This window comes from Calonectris borealis, unplaced genomic scaffold, assembly GCF_964195595.1.
Source record: "Calonectris borealis unplaced genomic scaffold, bCalBor7.hap1.2 HAP1_SCAFFOLD_50, whole genome shotgun sequence".
Taxonomy (NCBI): Eukaryota; Metazoa; Chordata; class Aves; order Procellariiformes; family Procellariidae; genus Calonectris; species Calonectris borealis.
This window is the reverse complement of record NW_027441459.1, coordinates 363,408-383,677: the sequence shown is the minus strand read 5'-3', so window position 1 is coordinate 383,677 and position 20,270 is coordinate 363,408. Positions and strand designations below refer to the sequence as shown.

The following is a 20,270-nucleotide window of genomic DNA, read 5'->3' as shown; positions in this document are numbered from 1 at the left end:
CCTCGGGTTGGTAAGACAATCGCTTTGCTAAATACCCTTAGTGTAATGCATGATTATATTTAATAAAGTGCTTGCTTTTTTCCCCTTCCTTCTAGTCTGTCTATGTGTGCTCAACTTCTAAAGGAATCCTCGAAACCCACTCTAAAACAGGCGCTTAGGGACATGGTTAGTGGGCATCGTGGTGTTGGGCTGACGGTTGGACTCGATGATCTTACGGGTCTTTTCCAACCTTAATGATTCTATGATTCTATGATTATTGTGCATGAAGCCTTCGGGAAAAGCTAACACGCGTGATGACATGCAGCACCTTCACGCAGGATCTAGTACTAATAGGTCGTTAGAAATCATCTTACTGGCTGCACTTAAAGCAGTTTTCGCCATCCAGCTGCTCCGGTTTCACAAAGTCCTCCAGAGCTGCGGTGACAGATGGGGCTGCCTGGAGGAGTGAGAAAGGGGAGCCCTGAGCTCGGGGAAAGGCCCTCACCCAAACACTTGCTAGGAGTTTACGCAAAAACCTAGCTAGATGACGCTGAGGAGACCCACCCTGAAGCCACAAGCAGTGTCCCGAAGGAGGCAGAACGAGGGTGTTATGCTGAACGTTTCCCTCAATTCCCAGGGATTCCCGGGGCTATCAAGAGTGACCTCTCTGTGGCACCGCTCAGTTCAGCTATTGATGGTGTGGAGGAGGCTCATCCACAACGAATGGCGGCTCCTGAGGCGGCTCCAGCGCGGACTCGGGACCAGAGGACAGGCGCGGCGCCGACACTGGCACCGACACCATGGCTGGTGGTAAGGCGGGAAAGGACAGCGGGAAAGCCAAGGCGAAGGCGGTGTCGCGCTCACAGAGGGCTGGCCTGCAGTTCCCCGTGGGACGGATCCACAGGCACTTAAAGACTCGGCCCACCAGCCACGGGCGAGGGGGAGCCACCGGAGCCGTCTACAGCGCCGCCATCCAGGAGTACCTCACCGCCGAGGTGCTGGAGCTGGCGGGCAATGCCTCAAAGGATCTGAAAGTCAAGCGGATCACTCCCCGTCACCTGCAGCTGGCGATCCGCAGGGACAAGGAGTTGGATTCGCTGACCAAAGCCACCATTGCTGGTGGAGGCGTCATCCCGCACATTCACAAGTCTCTAATTGGAAAGAAGGGACAACAAAAAACGGCATAGAGGGGGAAAAAAAAAAGCCAAAGGAAGCGGCCCGTTCCCTCCCGTCGTCGTACTGTACCTGGGACAGAAGAAATCTTGGGGATACGTGGAATTTTTTTTTAAGGAATAGTTCAAAGGAAGAGCATAGGCGATTGACTGTACCAAACATTGGTATGGGCTTTAGATTCAAAGTTTGACACAAAGTTGTACCTTGTGGGTGGGGCGGCAGTCGGGGCGGTGGGCGAGGGGCTCGGCTGCTCCCCTGGGTTTTATACAAAAATGGAAGGGATAAACCATTTTTTAATTTAAAAAAAAAAAAAAAAAAGGCCATCGCCAGAAGGAATGTGGCGACCCAGACCGAGCCCCCACGCAAACACACATCTGTCCAGGTCTCCGGCTGCAGGGAGTGCCTGAGCCTGTCCCTGGTACAGGAGGGCAGCAGAGACAACACCTGTGTGCACTGTGACCAGGTGGATGATCTGCTCAGCCTGGTGGCAGAGCTGAAGGAGGAGGTGGAGAGGTTAAGGAGTATCAGGGAGTGTGAGAGGGAGATAGATTGGTGGAGCCGCACCCTACCATCCCTGAGGCAAGGGCAGCAAGTGGAGGCTCCACAAGAAGCGGAGGATCCCCCGCCCTCTTGCCACCAGGCAGAAGGAGGGGACCCAGGCGACGGGGGGGAATGGACACAGGTCCCTGCTCGGGGCGCCAGGCGAACCCCCGCCCGGCCTCCCTCACCCCAACCTTCCCAGTTGCCCTTACAGAACAGATATGGGGCCCTGGAACTTGAGGGCCAGACAAACAAGGACGCAGATGAAGGCCCACCCAGGGGGTTGCCTGAGGCGAGGCAGTCAGCCCCACGCATGACGACTGCCTCCGGGAAGGAAAAAAGGAGGGTAATTGTCCTAGGTGATTCCCTTCTGAGGGGGACAGAGGGCCCAATTTGCCGGCCAGTCCCATCCCACAGGGAAGTCTGCTGCCTCCCTGGGGCCCGGGTGAAGGACATTACTAGGAAGCTCCCCAGTCTGGTACAGCCCTCCGATCACTACCCGCTACTGGTTATACAGGCTGGCAGTGAGGAGGGTGCAGAGAGAAGTCCGGAAGCGATCAAAAGGGACTTCAGGGCACTGGGGCAACTGGTGGAAGGATCGGGAGCACAGGTGGTGTTTCCCTCGATCCCTTCAGTGGCAGGGAGGAATACTGAAGGGAACAGAGAACTCATCGGATCAACACGTGGCTCAGGGGCTGGTGCCATCGGTGAAATTTTGGCTGCTTTGACCACAAGGAGGTTTACACGGCACCGGGGCTGCTGGCGACGGACGGAGTTCAGCTGTCTCACAGGGGGAAAAGGATTCTCGCCTATGAGTTGGCGGGGCTCATCGAGAGGGATTTAACCGAGGTTCGAAGGGGGAAGGGGATAAAACGCGTTTCTTCTGGCGATGGCTTTTGGCCATCGAGTGGAAACCATGGCCGGGTCCTCTTCTGGGAGGGCGACGACCACGAGTTGAGCTCACCTCTAGAGCCTGGGGGGGGCTGCGCCCTGCCCGCCCACACTGCCCGCCGCACCTGAGGCGCCACGCCCTGTTTGCCCGCCCTGTTCGCCGCGCTCCGGGTCGCTCGCGCTCCCTGGGGGCTGCTCCTGTACCTGAGGGGGTTTGGCCGCCGTCCCGCCTGTCCCCGCCCGCGCTGAGTCAGAGCCGCCGCTCGGCGGGAGCTCGCTCCCCGGCTCGGGGGAGGGGGCTGGGGCAGCCTCTCTCTCCCTGCGCTTTTGCCTTGGCGGTTTTTGCCGCGGTTTTGCCGCTTCAGGAAGGGTCCCCCCGCGCGATGCTCCGCTCCGGAGCCCTTCGCCTCGGTGGTTTGGACCCTAGAATCAAAGCTTTGGGCCCTTCAAATGAGGCTTTGGGCTCTACAAATGAGGCTTTGAAAATGAAAACGAGACTTTGAACCCTGAAATCAGGCTTTGTGCCCTAAACTGATGCTTTGGTACCAAAACCTAAGGCTTTGCAACCTAAAAAAACCAGGAGGGCTTGCAGCCTGAAAAAACCAGGGGGGCTTCAACCTCTGAAAAAGGAGGATAGCAAGCGTATAAGAAGGAGGATAACGAGCCTAAAAAAGTCGGGCTTGGACCTTAAAAAAGGGGGGCTTGGACCTCAGGAAAGGAAGGTTTGCAGCCTAATAAAAGGAGGGCTTGCAGCCTAAAAATAAGGAGGGCTTAGAGCCTAAAAAAACCAGGAGGGCTTGCAGCCTAAAAAAAAGGAGGGCTTGGAGCCTAAAAAAAGGAGGGTAATCCTGCGGAGGGCAATCGTGCCTAAAAAAGGAGGGCAATCGTGCCTAAAAAAAAGGCGGGTAATCGTGCCTAAAAAACAGGCGGGTTTGGAGCCTGCAAAAAAGGCGTGTTTGCAGCTTGAAAAAAAGGCGGGTAATCGAGCCTAAAAAAACCAGGAGGGCTTGCAGACTAAAAAAAAGGAGGGTAATCGTGCCAAAAAAAACCTTGAGGGCTTGCAGCCTAAAAGAACCAAGAGGGCTTGGACCCCTGAAAAAGGAGGGTATCGAGCCTAAAAAACAGGAGAGTTTGCAGCTTTAAAAAAAGGAGGGCTTGCAGCTTTAAAAAAAGGAGGGCTTGGAGCCTAAAAAAGGAGGGTTTGGACCCTAGAATCAAAGCTTTGGGCCCTACAAATGAGGCTTTGGGCCCTACAAATCAGGCTTGGAAAATGAAAACGAGACTTTGAACCCTCAAATCAGGTTTTGTGCCCTAAAATGATGCTTTGGTACCAAAACGTAAGGCTTTGCACGCTAAAAACTCATCTTTGGAGGCTGAAGAGGAGGATTTGGGCCTTCAGAATTGCAGTCTGACTCCTAAAAATGAGGCTTTGGTCCCTGAAAATAACTTGTAAATACGGGTTTGCCCTCTACAAATGACACTTTGGACCTTCACAGTCAGACTCTGGGCCTTCAAAGTGATGCTCTGGGTCCTTAAGATGAGTCTTTGGACATTAGAAGCGGGGCTTGCAACTTACAAATGAGGGTTGATACCCCAAAAAGGAGGGTTTATACCCTAGAATCAAAGCTTTGGACTCTCCAAATGAGGCTTTGGGCCCTAAGAGAGGGGGTTTGGACCATAAAAAGGAGGGTTTGGACACTCAAGATGCAGCTTGGAACCTGAAACCAACTGGCTGGATCCTAAAAATGCTGGTTAGGAGCCTGAAAATGAGGCTTCGGCAAGGAAAAATGCAGCCCTGGGCTCCGAAAAGGAGACTTTGCAAACTACAGCTGAGCCTTTGGACCATAAAAATGAGGCGCTGGAAGCCAAACCAAAGGCTTTGCAAAGTAAAACGCGGCTTTGGACACTCTAAAGATAGCTTTAGACCCTAAAACAAAGCTTTCTTCCCTAAAAAATGAGGGTTTAGACCCTCTAAGTAAAACTGTGGGCCCTAAAAAAAAACTACGGGTCACAAAAGACACGTTGGGACCTGAAAAATGAGGATTTCGGCCCTAAGCAGGAGGCTTTGGGCACAAAGAAGGATAGCCGAGGTGCCACAAATGAGGCTTTTGACCCCGCAAAGGAGGGGAACTTCTTGGTTCCTCTCTGGCCCCCAGAAGGGAACCTTCGGTCCCTAAAATAGGGCTTTGGGCACTCCAATGGAGGCTTTGACCTGTAAATGAGAGTTTCCAAATGAGAGTTTGGACCCTCAAAAGGAGGGTTTCGGGCTTAGAGAATGTGGCTTTGGGCCTTAGAAATGGGGCTTTGGAAACGAAGTTGAGGCTTTGAACCCTGAAATTAGGTGTTGTGCCCTAAAATGATGCTTTGGTACCAAACGCTAAGGCTTTGCACTCCAAATATGGGCCTTTCAAAGCTCAAAAGGCGGCTTTGGGCCATCCAAATTGCAGACTGCCTCCTAAAAATGAGGCGTTGCTCCCTGAAAAGGAGGCTTTGGAAGCTAAAAATGAGGGTTTGGACCCTCAAAATCAGTCTTTTGGCCTTAAAAATAACCAAAGGCTCTGGGCCCTGGGAACCTGAAAAGGACAGTTTGGAACTATAAATGAGGGTTTGTACCCTAAAAATGAGGCTTTGGGACCCAAAAGCAAGGCTTTCAAGCCTAGAAACACAGCTTTGCACTCTACAAATGACGCTGGGGAAAAATGTTCTACCACCCCCCGCCCCGGACAATGGCACCGACTCACACTTGAGGATGGCGGCCTTCCTGCAGAGCTGGGCGCTGCCGGGTCAGAAGTGGCGCCAGGCGGCCTCGCTGTCGCACACCTCGTGGAGGTAGCGGCAGGTCTGGCCCAGGCTCAGCAGGTGGGACATGATGTGCAGCAGCTGTGGGGAGAGAAGCGGGGAGCGCATCAACCCTGGGACCCCCCCTGCTTTCAGGGGCAGACCCCCGCCCCGCCATCCCCCCCTGCTCAACTCACCATCTCGGGGGGAGACGCTGGGTGGCGGCCACGTCCTCCCCCTCCTCGCCACCCTTCAGGCTGCTGCGGGGTCCCTTGGGCTGCGGGGAGGGGGTGTGGGGGAGGTGATGGCGGGCGGCCCCACAAGAGGCATCACCCCCCACCCATCCTCCTGCACCCCACTCCCACCCTGGCGGCCTCACCGTCATGTCCTCGTCACCGTCGGTCGGATGCCAGAGGCGATGGCGGCGAGAAGCCCGGTGGCCCATGGCTGCCGTCTAGCGGCACGGCCACGGGACACTGACTCTCTGTGAGCCGGGGGCTCCCATGGAGTCGGGGGGGTCCAGAACATGGGGGCGGCCGGGGAGAGGGGCACGGGAGAGAGGGGGTGGACGGGGGGAAGAGGGGCCCTGGGCCTGGGGCTGCTCGGCCTCTGGGCGGGCCCCATGTGCGCCATGCTGAAGCTCGGGCTGGCTGCCGCCGGAGCCCGCCTTCTTCTCAGATCCGCCTTCGCCGGCATAGGTCGGGAGGGCTGTCAGTCTCCTCCCCTGAGGGGATGCTGCCTCTGATTGGCCCCAGGCGGTCAGGCTGCTGTGCTGCAGTGCCCGCCCTTCACTTGAGCTGATGGCCTCCGATTGCTGCCTGGGGCTGTCACTCTGCCCTGGTTTCAGGCCCACCCTCCCTTGAGGTGATGCTCTCTCTTATTGGCTGCCTGAGAAGCCACACCCCCCACCACTACTGCCCGCCCTTCCCCGCGGTTCTGTTTCCTCTGATTGGCTCTCTGGCTACAGAGCAATCACAGGCCTTGCCCCCACCTCCTCAAATGCCATTGGCTGTCCTGGGACCTCTCCCACGGACTTCCGGCAGATGTTGCCAGGTGACCAGCTCCGCCCTTCGGGTTTAGCCCCTCGAAAGGGAACCGCGGGCCCTAAGAAAGGCCATGGGTCACAAAAGACAGGTTGGGACCCGAAAACTGAGCATTTCAGCCCCAGAAAGGCGGCTTTGGGCACTGAACAGGATGCGCTGGATGCTTTGGCCCCGCTCTTCCCAGGCTCAGCCTCCCTCCTCCCTTCCCGACTCCTCGGCCCCCTCTCCCCGCCGAGCGGCGCAGGGGGACAGGGAATGGGGCTGCGGGCGGCCCACAGCGCCTCGTCTCTGCCGCCCCATCCTCCTCACGCCGTTCCCCTGCTCCCGCCTGGGCCCCACGGGCCGCAGCTCCGGCCAGAGAACCTGCTGCTGCCTGGGCTCCTCTCCAGGGGCTGCAGCTCCTGCCAGGAGCCTGCTCCGGCTGGGCTCCTCTCCACGGGCTGCCGCTGCCTGGTGGAGCTGTCGATGGCTGCCTGAGGGGGACAGCGTTGGCGGCTGGATCCTCTTCTGGGCACCCATTTCACAGAATCACCGGCTACCTGAGGCTGGCCGGGAGGTCACCTGGAGGGTGAAGTCACCTGGTCCAGTCACCCCCCTGCTCAAGCAGGGCCACCTGCAGCCGGTTGTCCATGACCATGTCCAGAGAGCTGTGGAACACCTCCAAGGATGGAGACTCCACAAGCTCCCCGGGCAGCCTGTGCCGGTGCTCCTCACCCGCACAGCACCCTTGGCACTTCCCCTTGCTGAACTGCACGAGCTCCCTGTCAGCCCATCTCTCCAGCCTGCCCAGGTGCCTCGCGATGGCAGCACGACCCCCTGGCCTAAGCGCCACTCCTCTTGGTCTGGTGTCATCTGCCAGCTTGCCGAGGGTGCGCTCTGCCCCATCACCCAGACCATTAATTAATGAAGGAAGATGTGAAACGGGGTCGCACCCAAGACTGACCCCTGGGCAACACCGCTCGTTACTGGCCTCGCCCTGGACTTGGTGCCACTGAGCAGCACCCTCTGGGCCCGGCCGTTCAGCCGGTTTTCAGTCCCGCTCGCCGTCGCCTTGTCCAGCCCGTTTCCGTTCGAGTGACTTGAACTCCATATTTAAAAAGAAGAGACGGCAAGATGGGCACATGCAAGCACGCTGCTTTCAAAATCCCGCAACATAAACCTCCCACACTGGCTATTTCCACCGATTGCCTCAAAACCTACAGAGAACAAAACCCCCCCTAAATGACACGTGCAAGGCCAACAAGTGTTTTTAATTCTGGCTTTGGCTCTTCTGACTGTTGGTACCACATGAGTGTTGTTTACGCAAGGCGATCCCAAAGCTCTTCCTGGAGGGACCCGTGGGCAGGCGGGCCAGGCGGCAGAGCCGGCCAACGCTCTGGAAGGTCTCTCTGAGCTCTTCCTGGCCAGAGGCAGCACTGGGAGGAGGGACAGGGCGGGCTGCTGGTGCCCTTTGTGCAGCTTGGTGCCTGCCGGGGGCACTTTTGGTGCTTCCTGGATTCTTCTTCCTCCTCCTCCTCCTCCTCCCCGGCATTGCAGGAGTCAGACGCTGTGCTCTTCCCTCATCCAGGGTCGCAGTCTGTTCCCGCCACCACCGCAGCGCCCCGAGTGTTTGTCTGACGTTCACCTTTCACTTTGCGCTGAAACCCTCCTCCTCCTCCCTGCTGAGGGGTCACAGCCTGCGGTGTCCACAAACGGTCTGCGGAGATCATAGCCCTGCCGCAGGGATCCGCTCTGCTCTCTCTGCACTGGCAGGGTTTGCTCCTGAGCAGCCCTGGGTGCGGGAGCCGACTGGGAGATGCCGTTGGCGGGCCCTGGAGCTGCGTCATCCCTGGAAGCGTGCTCACCACTTGGAGGACAAGTTCTCCTCTTTTTCCCTGCTGAGTGGTCGTAGTCCGTGGTGTCCATGAACCGGCTGCAGAGATCATTGCCCCGCCGCGGGGATCTGTTGTGGGCCCTCTCCCTGGCACCGTTCCTCTGGCAGCGGGAGGGAGGGCTGAATCCGTGCTCCTCTTTGCTGCTCTCTTCCTGCTCGGTGTGCGGCACACGGTCACATGGCTGACAGCAGACCGGGCACGCAGCTTTCCTTCTGGACACCAGCCTTACGCAGCTGCAGAAGAAGCGATGCAAGCACAAGGCCATGATGCTGAGCCTGCCTGGCCCGATGGGGCACGGCCAGCCTGCAGATGCCTCCCGTGCACCTGCCCAGGTTAGCTGGCTTGTGCTGGCTGTTGCGGAGGAGCTTCTGTCCTCCGGAGAGTCCTGCGTGCCCACTGCCATGTCCTGCAAAGAGAGCTGTGAAAAGGTCCTGCCCTTTCCTCCTGAGAGGACCAGAACAGCGGGGAAACCCCAGAAGCTCTCTGAGGGGACAGCTAAGGGCCTCCCAAAGGCTCTCCTGGAGAGCTGCAAAGGCAGGAGGGCCAAAGGCGGACAAATGGGATGGAGCTAGGTGGGATGCTTTGAGAGGGAGCAGCGTTGCGGCTGGGAAGCAAGCTGCAGCGTGGGAGGGAAAAGCGAGCAACGCCAAGATCCCAGAAAGAAATCCACTGTCCAGCTGGTGCCCTGACCCACCCCCCAGAGTTACCTTAGTCCTACGAGGCAGACCCTGCGGTCCCACAGAACCCACCTGCTTGCTGTCGGCCGCCCACTGACTGAGGACAGAACGGGCATATGATGGTACCGCTGAGGAAGAAGCCCTTTCTCCAATTTTCAGATCAGAACGCCTGGAGAAACAAAGAGCGATCGCCATTTAAGGCTGTTCTTGCAGCCTCCTCTGGGGTTCAGTCCCAGCCTGTCATTTTCTTGGAGCCGTTTCTACGACGGAGAGAAGACGTAACCAAGGCTACAAAAGGGAAACTCGATTGGGGTCTTCCCAGCAGGTCCGCCCCTGTCGGAGCAAGACCTCGTCTTTATCCCCCCTACGGCCTCCATTTCATAGAAACAGAATGGTTTGGGTTGGAAGGAATCATCTAGTTCCAACTCCTCTGCCACCGGCAGAGACACCTTCCCCTAGATCCGGTTGCTCAAAGCCCCATCCAGCCTGGCCTTGAACACTGCCAGGGATGACGGGGCATCCACAACTTCTCTGGACAACCTCTTCCAGTGTCTCACCACCCCCACTGTAAAGAACTTCTTCCTCATATCTAATCCACGTCTTCCCTCCTTCAGTTTAAAGCCGTTACCCCTCGCCCTATCACTACACCCCCTGGTAACGAGGCCCTCCCCATCTTCCCTGTAGGCCCCCTTGAAGCGCTCTTCTCTACATCAGCCACCTTCAGACAGCAGACAAGTAACAGTTTACACCAGGGCGGCAGCCTGAAGCCCAGGAGGGAAAAACAGTGATTGACCTGGGGTAGTTCAGATTCGAGAGGAGCGAGTGATGCAGGGAGTAACGGTCTCCTGGGACAGAAAGGCAAACACTCCGGAGGACGAGAAGACAGGCAGCAAAACTAGGAAAGGAAACTTATTCTAAACACATTTCATTCCTTGTTATTACCTGACATAAAAGAGTAGGTAAGCTTGCTGCCTGAGAACTGTGTCCATGTCCTGAAGAACCACAGACTCATCGTTCATCTTGTACCACAGTCCGTTGCTGGCCTGCGAAGAAAGGCATCGATATCTGGAGATGAACTGCATGGTTTCTCCCCCAAAACGGGCAGAAAACTGCAGAACCAAGAGGACGTCAAAACAAATCCAATGCAGCCGGGAAGGAGACCTTCTCACCTTGGCAACGAGTAAAACTGCCGTGAAAGTTGGTCTTCCCAAGCACACATTTTCCCCTTCTTAGGAAGGAAGTGGCTCTATACCTTTGTGTAGCAGAAATAGTGTCCTGCATGACAGCTGTCACCGCTATGCACCAGGACAGCGTATAAGGCGTAGGGGAGCGGTTCTCCAGCTGTCTGAGAGGTGTATGGGCGAAGATCCAAGTACTCGGGATATTCTACAACCTACGGAGAGACCAAGAGGGCTCAGAAACGATCCTGAAATACTACACGAAATAGCCTTCAACACGTGATGCTTTGGGTGGCAGGAAACTGTTCTCGGCCAAAGCAGCTCTGCCAGAGCAGAGTACATGCTCGTCTTCCCACGGGAAGTCTCCTCATCCCGGAAGGGAACACGAAAAACCCAACATGGCCAGCTTGTGAAAGAGCGCATGCTTTGGGAAACCTGCTGCTCCAGGAAGAGAAAGTTGCGCTCCAGTTGCGTACGCACCTTGGGGAACATGGGGTTTCTTGGCAGCCAGACAGAAGATAAAACTGCCAACACTGAGCAGAGTGGAGACAAGCCTGCACAAACCTCCATTGCTAAATCTGTATTTAAAAACCCAAAGGCTAAAACTCAACATGGCAGAGGTTGAGCAACAGGGGCCTGCACAGACATAAAGGACTGCAAGAGAGAAAGAAAAACACGAGCATGGAGTGCTAAATGCCTACACCTCGCATGTTATGTCTATGGCTGTGGAGTTAAAAGCTATATATTTTATTATTTTTTAAGACATCTAAAGAGGAAGGTATCTATGTGAGAGGGTGTTTTAAAGGATTTGATATGTTCTAAAGTCTACTTGAACATTAAAATGACCAGAAAGTGTCAAAAGATTTCCTGCCGGTGAAATCGTCAAACCTTTTCAGACACACCGTGAGAACCTTGGGCACACGATGGATTGTAAACCTCTTGGAGGCGGCAACCATCTTGTCACACCTTGAAACCAAGCACAGAGCCAAGTGCTGAAATGCACCCTGAAATGCAGCCTTTTTCCCCGCCAGAAGGCCACACAAGCTTTCATGTCTCACACATCCTTACGCTATTTTAAGGCTATTCAGTACCATAAGGCCAGGTTAAAAAAAAGCTGCGTCTCATTGTCCAGAGAAGGGCAACGAAGCTGGTGAAGGGTCTGGAGAACAAGTCTTGTGAGGAGCGGCTGAGGGAACTGGGACTGTTTAGTCTGGAGAAGAGGGGAGACCTCATCGCTCTCTACAACTACCTGAAAGGAGGTTGTAGCGAGGTGGCTGTTGGCCTCTTCTCCCAAGTAACTACCGATAGGACGAGAGGAAATGGCCTCAAGTTGCGCCAAGGGAGCTTTAGATTGGACATTAGGAAACATTTCTTTACTGAAATAGCAGTCAAGCATCGGAACAGGCTGCCCAGGGAAGCAGCTGAGTCACCATCCCTGGAAGTATTTAAAAGATGTGTAGATGTGGCGTTTAGGGACATGGTTAGTGGGCATCGTGGTGTTGGGCTGACGGTTGGACTCGATGATCTTACGGGTCTTTTCCAACCTTAATGATTCTATGATTCTATGATTATTGTGCATGAAGCCTTCGGGAAAAGCTAACATGCGTGATGACATGCAGCACCTTCACGCAGGATCTAGTACTAATATGTCGTTAGAAATCATCTTACTGGCTGCACTTAAAGCAGTTTTCGCCATCCAGCTGCTCCGGTTTCACAAAGTCCTCCAGAGCTGCGGTGACAGATGGTGACCAGGCAGAAGGAGGAGACCCAGGCGACGGAGGGGAATGGACACAGGTCCCTGCTCGGGGCGCCAGGCGAACCCCCGGCCGGCCTTCCTCGCCTCAACCTTCCCAGCTGCCCCTACACAACAGATACGGGGCTCTGGAACTTGAGGGCCAGACGAACGAGGACGAAGATGAAGGCCCATCCAGGGGGTTGCCCGAGGAGAGGCAGCCAGCCCCACAAATTACGACTGCCTCCGCTAAGAAAAAAAGGAGGGTAATTGTCATTGGTGATTCCCTTCTGAGGGGGACCGAGGGCCCAATTTGTCGGCCGGACCCATCCCACAGGGAAGTCTGCTGCCTCCCTGGGGCCCGGGTGAAGGACATTACTAGGAAACTCCCTAGTCTCGTGCAGGCCTCCGATTACTACCCGCTACTGGTTATACAGGCTGGCAGTGAGGAGGTTGCAGGGAGAAGTCCCGAAGGGATCAAAAGGGACTTCAGGGCGCTGGGGCGACTGGTAGAAGGATCGGGAGCACAGGTAGTTTTTTCCTCGATCCCTTTAGTGGCGGGGCGGAACACCGAAAGGAACAGGAAAACTCATCGGATCAACACGTGGCTCAGGGGCTGGTGCCATCAACAGAATTTTGGCTTCTTTGACCACGGGGAGGTTTACATGGCACCGGGCCTGCTGGCGACGGACGGAGTTCAGCTGTCTCGCAGGGGGAAAAGGATTCTCGCGTGTGAGTTGGCCGGGCTCATCGAGAGGGCTTTAAACTAGATTCGAAGGGGGACGGGGATAAAACCAGGCTCTCTAGAGAAGAGCCTAGGGTCCGCACGCCATTGTCGGGGGAGAAATCGGCAGCCCAGCTCAAGTGCATCTATACCAATGCACGCAGCATGGGCGGCAAACAGGAGGAGCTGGAAGCCATTGTGCAGCGGGGTAGCTATGACTTAGTCGCCATCACGGAAACGTGGTGGGATGAGTCTCACGATTGGAGTGCTGCAATGGACGGCTATAAGCTTTTCAGAAGGAACAGGCGAGGAAGGAGAGGCGGTGGAGTAGCCCTGTATGTTAGGGAATGCTTCGACTGTCTAGAGCTCAATGATAGTGATGACGAGGTCGAGTGCTTGTGGGTAAGGATGAGGGGGAAGGCCAACAAGGCAGATATCCTGCTGGGGGTCTGTTATAGACCACCTGGCCAGGAAGAGGAGGCAGACGAAATATTCTACCAGAGGCTGGCAGAAGTCTCCCAGTCGCTAGCCCTTGTTCTTGTGGGGGACTTCAACTTTCCGGATGTCTGCTGGAAATACCACACGGCAGAGAGGAAACAGTCGAGGAGGTTCCTGGAGTGTGTGGAGGATAACTTCCTGACGCAGCTGGTAAGCGAGCCCACCAGGGGAGATGCCTCGCTTGACCTGCTGTTCACGAACAGAGAAGGGCTGGTGGGAGATGTGGTGGTCGGAGGCCGGCTTGGGCTTAGCGACCATGAAATGGTAGAATTTTCGATACTTGGTGAAGTAAAGAGGGGGGCCAGCAAAACCGCTACCATGGACTTCCGGCGGGCGGACTTTGGCCTGCTCAGGACACTGGTCGAGAGGATCCCTTGGGAGACGGTCCTGAAGGGCAAAGGGGTCCAGGGAGGCTGGACGTTCTTCAAGAAGGAAGTCTTAAAGGCGCAGGAGCGGGCTGTCCCCATGTGCCGCAAGAAGTACGGGCGGGGAAGGCGACCGGCCTGGCTGAACGGGGAGCTCTGGCTGGGACTCAGGGAAAAAAGGAGAGTTTATCACTTGTGGAGGAAGGGTCAGGCAACTCAGGAAGAGTACAGGGATCGCGTTAGGTCGTGCAGAGAGGAAATTAGAAAGGCAAAAGCCCAGCTAGAACTCAACCTGGCCACTGTCGTGAGAGACAACAAAAAATGCTTTTATAAGTATGTTAATGACAAAAGGAGAGCCAAGGAGAATCTCCATCCTCTATTGGATGCGGGGGGGAACGTTGCCACCAAGGATGAGGAAAAGGCTGAGGTACTCAACGCCTTCTTTGCCTCAGTCTTTAGTAGTCAGAATGGTTATCCTCAGGGTACTCAGCCCCCTGAGCTGGAAGACAGGGACGACAAGCAGGATAAACCCCCCATAATTCAAGAGGATGAAGTTCATGACCTGCTATGCCACCTGGATGTTCACAAGTCTATGGGGCCGGATGGGATCCACCCGAGGGTTCTGAGGGAGCTAGCGGAGGAGCTTGCCGAGCCGCTCTCCATCATTTACCAGAAGTCCTGGTTAACTGGGGAAGTCCCGGACGACTGGAGGCTCGCCAATGTGACTCCCATCTACAAGAAGGGCCGGAAGGAGGATCCGGGGAACTACAGGCCGGTCAGCCTGACCTCGGTGCCGGGGAAGATCATGGAGCGGTTGGTTTTGAGGGTGCTCACGAGCCATGTCCGGGACAACCAGGGGATCAGGCCCAGCCAGCACGGGTTCATGGAAGGCAGGTCCTGCTTGACCAACCTGATCTCCTTCTATGACCAGGTGACCCGCCTAGTGGATGAGGGAAAGGCAGTGGATGTGGTCTACTTGGACTTCAGTAAGGCCTTTGACACTGTCTCCCACAGCATTCTCCTAGAGAAGCTGGCGGCTCACGGCCTAGACAGGTACACTCTTCGCTGGGTAAAAAACTGGCTGGACGGCCGAGCCCAGAGAGTTGTGGTGAACGGAGTTAAATCCAGTTGGCGGCCGGTCACGAGCGGTGTTCCCCAGGGCTCAGTTTTGGGGCCGGTCCTGTTCAATATCTTCATCAATGATCTGGACGAGGGGATCGAGTGCTCCCTCAGTAAGTTTGCAGACGACACCAAGTTGGGCGGGAGTGTTGATCTGCTGGAGGGTAGGAAGGCTCTGCAGAGGGACCTGGACAGGCTGGATCGATGGGCTGAGGCCAACTGTATGAGATTCAACAAGGCCAAGTGCCGGGTCCTGCACTTGGGCCACAACAACCCCATGCAACGCTACAGGCTTGGGGAAGAGTGGCTGGAAAGCTGCCCAGAGGAAAAGGACCTGGGGGTACTGGTTGACAGCCGGCTGAACATGAGCCGGCAGTGTGCTCAGGTGGCCAAGAAGGCCAACGGCATCCTGGCCTGTATCAGAAATAGTGTGGCCAGCAGGAATAGGGAGGTGATCGTGCCCCTGTACTCGGCACTGGTGAGGCCGCACCTCGAATACTGTGTTCAGTTTTGGGCCCCTCACTACAAGAAGGACATGGAGGTGCTGGAGCGCGTCCAGAGGAGGGCAACGAAGCTGGTGAAGGGCCTGGAGCACAAGTCTTATGAGGAGCGGCTGAGGGAACTGGGGTTGTTTAGCCTGGAGAAGAGGAGGCTGAGGGGAGACCTCATCGCGCTCTACAACTACCTGAAAGGAGGGTGTAGCGAGGTGGGTGTTGGTCTCTTCTCCCAAGTAACTAGCGATAGGACAAGAGGAAATGGCCTCAAGTTGCGCCAAGGAAGGTTTAGATTGAACATTAGGAAAAATTTCTTTACTGAAAGAGTGGTCAGGCCTTGGAACAGGCTGCCCAGGGAAGTGGTGGAGTCACCATCCCTGGAGGTATTTAAAAGACGTGTAGATGAGGCCCTTAGGGACATGGTGTAGTGGGCATGGTGGTGTTGGGTTGACGGTTGGACACGATGATCTTAGAGGTCTTTTCCAACCTGTATGATTCTATGATTCTATGATTCTATGGTGTTGTCCGAAAAGCGGATTCGTGCCCGGCGTGCAAGTAACCAATTCCACACGCTCAGGAGAGATATTGTTTTATTCAGGCCTGGGTGCTCGGTGGACTTGCCACAAATCAAGCACACCTGGTCTAGTCACCTTTCTGTTTATATCCATGCTTCTCATACATAATTTAAATTTCCTTGTTACATATTCATTACATTTCCGAGAACTAATTATAATATTACATCATCTTAAACACATGCGCACTAAAGCCTTTAGGGTCTTCTTGGGGGTCTCGGGTGGGCTCTGGTGGTCGGCAGGGTAGTGAACTCTTCATGAACTTATTTCCTCTTTTACCTTATAGGGTCGCAATTTGTCCCTAAGCCATGCTTGGACCACGTTTGTTTAGAGTTTCCATAGCTCACTACCTCTAAAACACACAGCTTATAATTAATTACTACTCCACACAATTACAAACACACACCTGTTAGTTATCTAACTTCTAAGCAACAAATCTGCATTGTTTAAAATTACAGAAGCGAGCAATATAGAATCCACAACAAACTATCTATCACCATAGTGTTCTTAAATTAAAACACATACATCTTGATCTCCTCCAATCAAACACCCACTCACTAGCTTCATCATTCTGGTTTCTTATTAACTGGTCTTTTAACCCAGTTCTGGGTGAGGGCTATACACAGGATGATACCACTTTAAAAATTAATGTTGATTAAGATTAACATTAACAATTCCCCCCTTTGAGACTTATGATGTTAAGCATCATGAGTCTCATAATACTTACTTTCTACAAAAAGATACAAATTGAATCATACAACATGTAATCATAATTAAAATAACGATCAGTACCACAAACAAAAATAATCAATCTGACTGATCGTTATTATTAACAACAACACATTCCACATCTTCCCTCTCTCTCTAATTTAATTCTGTTCAATAATCAAATTGTTACACTAATTTAGCAGCATCTCTAGTATCTCATTGAACACGCCGCAAAGTTAACTTCAATGGTTCCTTAAATACAGATGTCCACAGTCCAGGTGGAATTTTTTTAATCCTCGTATAATGAATCCAAGAATCTATTCCTTCCAGTTTCACAGCAGTGTTTGTTGTTAACAGCACCTGGAAAGGTCCTTTCTACTTTTCTCCAAGAGGGTCGTCCTTCCACATTCGCAAATAAACTTGATCCCCTGGATTAAATGAGTGTACTGGAAATTCAAGAGGTAAAGGTGTCTTCAAAAGGACATACTTATGCAAAGAATTCAACACCTTACTCAAAGATAAAAGATATTCAGTTAATACTTTTTCTCCTATTACATGCATTTGTTCTGATCCTCCTGTCAAATTAACACTATAAGGTTTTCCATATAAAATTTCAAATGGACTCACTTTTTCTTTAGCTCTAGGGGTCACCCTAATTCTCAACAAGGCAAGTGGTAAGGCTTCGATCCACTTCAACTGAGCTTCCTGACATATTTTAGAAATTTGTCTTTTCAATGTTTGATTCATCCTTTCCACCTGCCCACTAGATTGAGGTCTCCAAGGGGTATGGAGATCCCACTTAATCCCTAATGTCTTACTCATGTTTTTAACAACCTCTGCTACAAAATGTGTACCTCTGTCTGAGGATATTCCTAAAGGGACTCCAAACCTTGGAATTATTTCTTTCAACAAATGTTTTACAACCTCTTTTGCCTTGTTGGTTCGACACGGGAAAGCTTCCGGCCATCCAGAGAAGGTATCTACCAATATCAATAGATATCGGTATTGGTTACATCGCGGTAACTCTGAAAAATCTATTTGCCAATACTCACCGGAAGTTATGCCTCTTTTTACCTCTCCAGGAGGGGGTCGGATTTGTATTTTCGGATTGTTCCTAAGACAAATCTCACATTTATTACTCACACTTTTAGCAATCAATAACATTTTGGTTCTTATCGCATATCGTCTTACTGATTCCACCATTGCCTCTGCTCCCATATGTGTTTCAGCGTGGGTTTTGACCATTAATTTCTTCATAATTTCAGGGGTTACTATACATTGTCCTTGTGAAGTTATCTACCATCCTTGATCATTCTTCTTACAATGTAATAACATAGCTAATTTATTTTCTTTCTCATTATAATTTGGGGATTCCACCTGAATTTCTTTTGATGGAATTAAAACATAAATCATAGTATTTAATGCTACACGTTTAGCAGCCTCATCTGCTTTTCGATTTCCTTGTATTACTTTTGAGTCCCCTTTTTGATGAGCTTTACAATGAATCACCACAACTTCTTTAGGTTTCTGTACTGCTTCCAACAAATTCAAAATCTCGGTTCCGTATTTTATAGGGGTACCGCTAGCAGATAAAAGTCCTCGCTCCTTCCATATTGCTCCATGAGCATGCACAACTCCAAAAGCATATTTAGAATCTGTATAGATGTTAACTCTTTTACCTTTAGCCAAATTTAAGGCTTTTGTGAGGGCTCTAATTTCTGCTTTCTGGGCGGATGTATTTGGAGGTAATGCTTTTACTTCTCGATCTTCAGTTAAAGTTACCACGGCATAACCAGCTCTCCTTTCTCCTTTTACAACAAAGCTGCTTCCATCAGTAAATAATTCTTCATCCGGAGTTTGGAGAGGGACATTTTTCAGATCTGGCCTGCTGGCATACACCTGTTCAATGACTTATAAACAATCATGGTTAAGATCACTCTCTTTTTCCCTTGGCATTAAAGAGGCAGGATTTTCTTCAGGGCCTTTGGTTGCCTCATACAATGGTTTTGCCATCAAACCATAATTTGGAATCCAAAAGCGACACCATCCAGCCCTTCCTAAAAATCCTCTCAACTCTCTTTTGGATTGAGGGGGTGCCATCTTGCAAATGGCTTCTTTTCTACCATTTCCCAATCTTCGCTGTCCTTGGGAAATCTCAAATCCCAAATAAATTACAGTTTGTTTTGCAATTTGTGCTTTCTTCTCTGACACCCTGTAGCCAGCCATTCCTAAAAAGTTTAGGAGGCTAACAGTCTTTTCTTTGCAGATCTCAGTAGTATCTGCTCCCAATAGGATGTCATCAACATACTGAAGGAGGGTGATTTGATCTTCCTTACCGGACCACTGTTCCAGTTCCTTATTCAGAGCTGCTCCAAAGATGGTTGGGCTATTTTTAAACCCTTGTGGCAGCACGGTCCAGCAGAGCTGAGTCCTCCTCCCAGTCGACGGATCTTCCCATTCAAAGGCAAAAATCTTTTGGCTGTTTTCTTCCAGAGGTATACAAAAGAAAGCATCTTTCAAATCTATAACAGAGAAATATGCATTTGATTCATTGATAGTTGTTAACAACGTATATGGATTAGGGACTATTGGATGAATGTCCACCACTAACTGGTTTATCGCTCTTAAATCTTGAACCAGCCTATATCCTTGGTTATGTGGCTTTTTCACTGGAAGGACAGGAGTATTATAATCAGATTGACATTCTCTTAAAAGTCCGTATTTAAGAAAATTATTTATTATTGGTTCCAAACCTTTTCTGGTTTCTATACTGATAGGATACTGTTTCTTTCTTACCAGTCGAGCTCCTGTTTTCAATTCAACTTTTACCGGTTCCACATTTTTCGCTCTTCCTGGTTTCTCTGTTGCCCAAACAAAAGGGTAAACTGCATCTTTAATCTCTTCTGGAATTTCTTCAGATTCATCTGTGTTTGTCTGTAATAAATAAACTTGGGCTTGCCAGGCATTAGCTTCAGGAAAATGAACTTGGATCTTTCCTTTTTTAAAGTTAATTTGTGCTCCCAATTTATTCAATAAATCCCGTCCTAAGAGAGGCATGGTGCATTCCGGTATATATAAAAATTCATGCATCAGTGTTTTTCCTCCAATTTTACATTTTAAAGGTTTCAAAAAAGGCCTTATCTCCTTCTTTCCCGTGACCCCAACAATAGATACATTAAATTTACTCATTGGTCCTTTACATGTATTTATAACAGAATATTTTGCTCCAGTATCTACTAAAAAATCAACTACTTCATCTCCCAGCTTTACTGGAACCAGGGGCTCAGCTGGGAAAATATCATTTTCTACCCCCGGTCCCCATCATTCAGAATCTCCTCCCATCATAAGTAAATCAGCTTCAGGTGGTATCTGCTGTGACTGAGTCATGACTGCTTCTTTGTTCTCTGGACACTCACTCTTCCAATGTCTTGCATACAGCACATTGATTAAATCCTAATGGGGTATATTGTTTAAACATATCTCTACCTCCTCTGCCTTTTCCTTTCAAATACCCTCTACCTCTACCTCTCAAATATCTTCTGCCTCTTCCTCCAGCTGATCCTTGGGCATTTACAAAAGCAGCTGCTAAAATAGCAGCTTTTTGTTTCCTAGCTTTTATTTTTTCTTTTTCCTGATTTTTCTTTTCCTCCTCTTCCCTATTATTATAATATAGTCATTCCTGTAATTTCATCCACTTTCTGCAATTTCTTTTGAATATCTGGAGCAGCTTGCCTTACAAACAAACTAGTAAATATTGCTCTATTTTTATCACTCTCAGGATCTAAGTCTGTCCATTTCCTAGCTGCCTCACATAATCATTCATAAAAGGTGGATGGGTCCTCTGTTTTTCCTTGAATTATTTGAGTCAGTTTCGCCAAATTCTTTGGGCAGGGTATTCCATTCTTTACTCCATACAAAATTAATT

At 51.6% G+C, this 20,270-nt stretch overlaps 1 pseudogene; it reads left to right on the top strand.

Moving 5' to 3' along the window:
• Positions 1-677: 677 nt before the first annotated feature.
• Positions 678-1,605, top strand: LOC142076463 (histone H2A.V-like; annotated as a pseudogene).
• Positions 1,606-20,270: the final 18,665 nt, after the last annotated feature.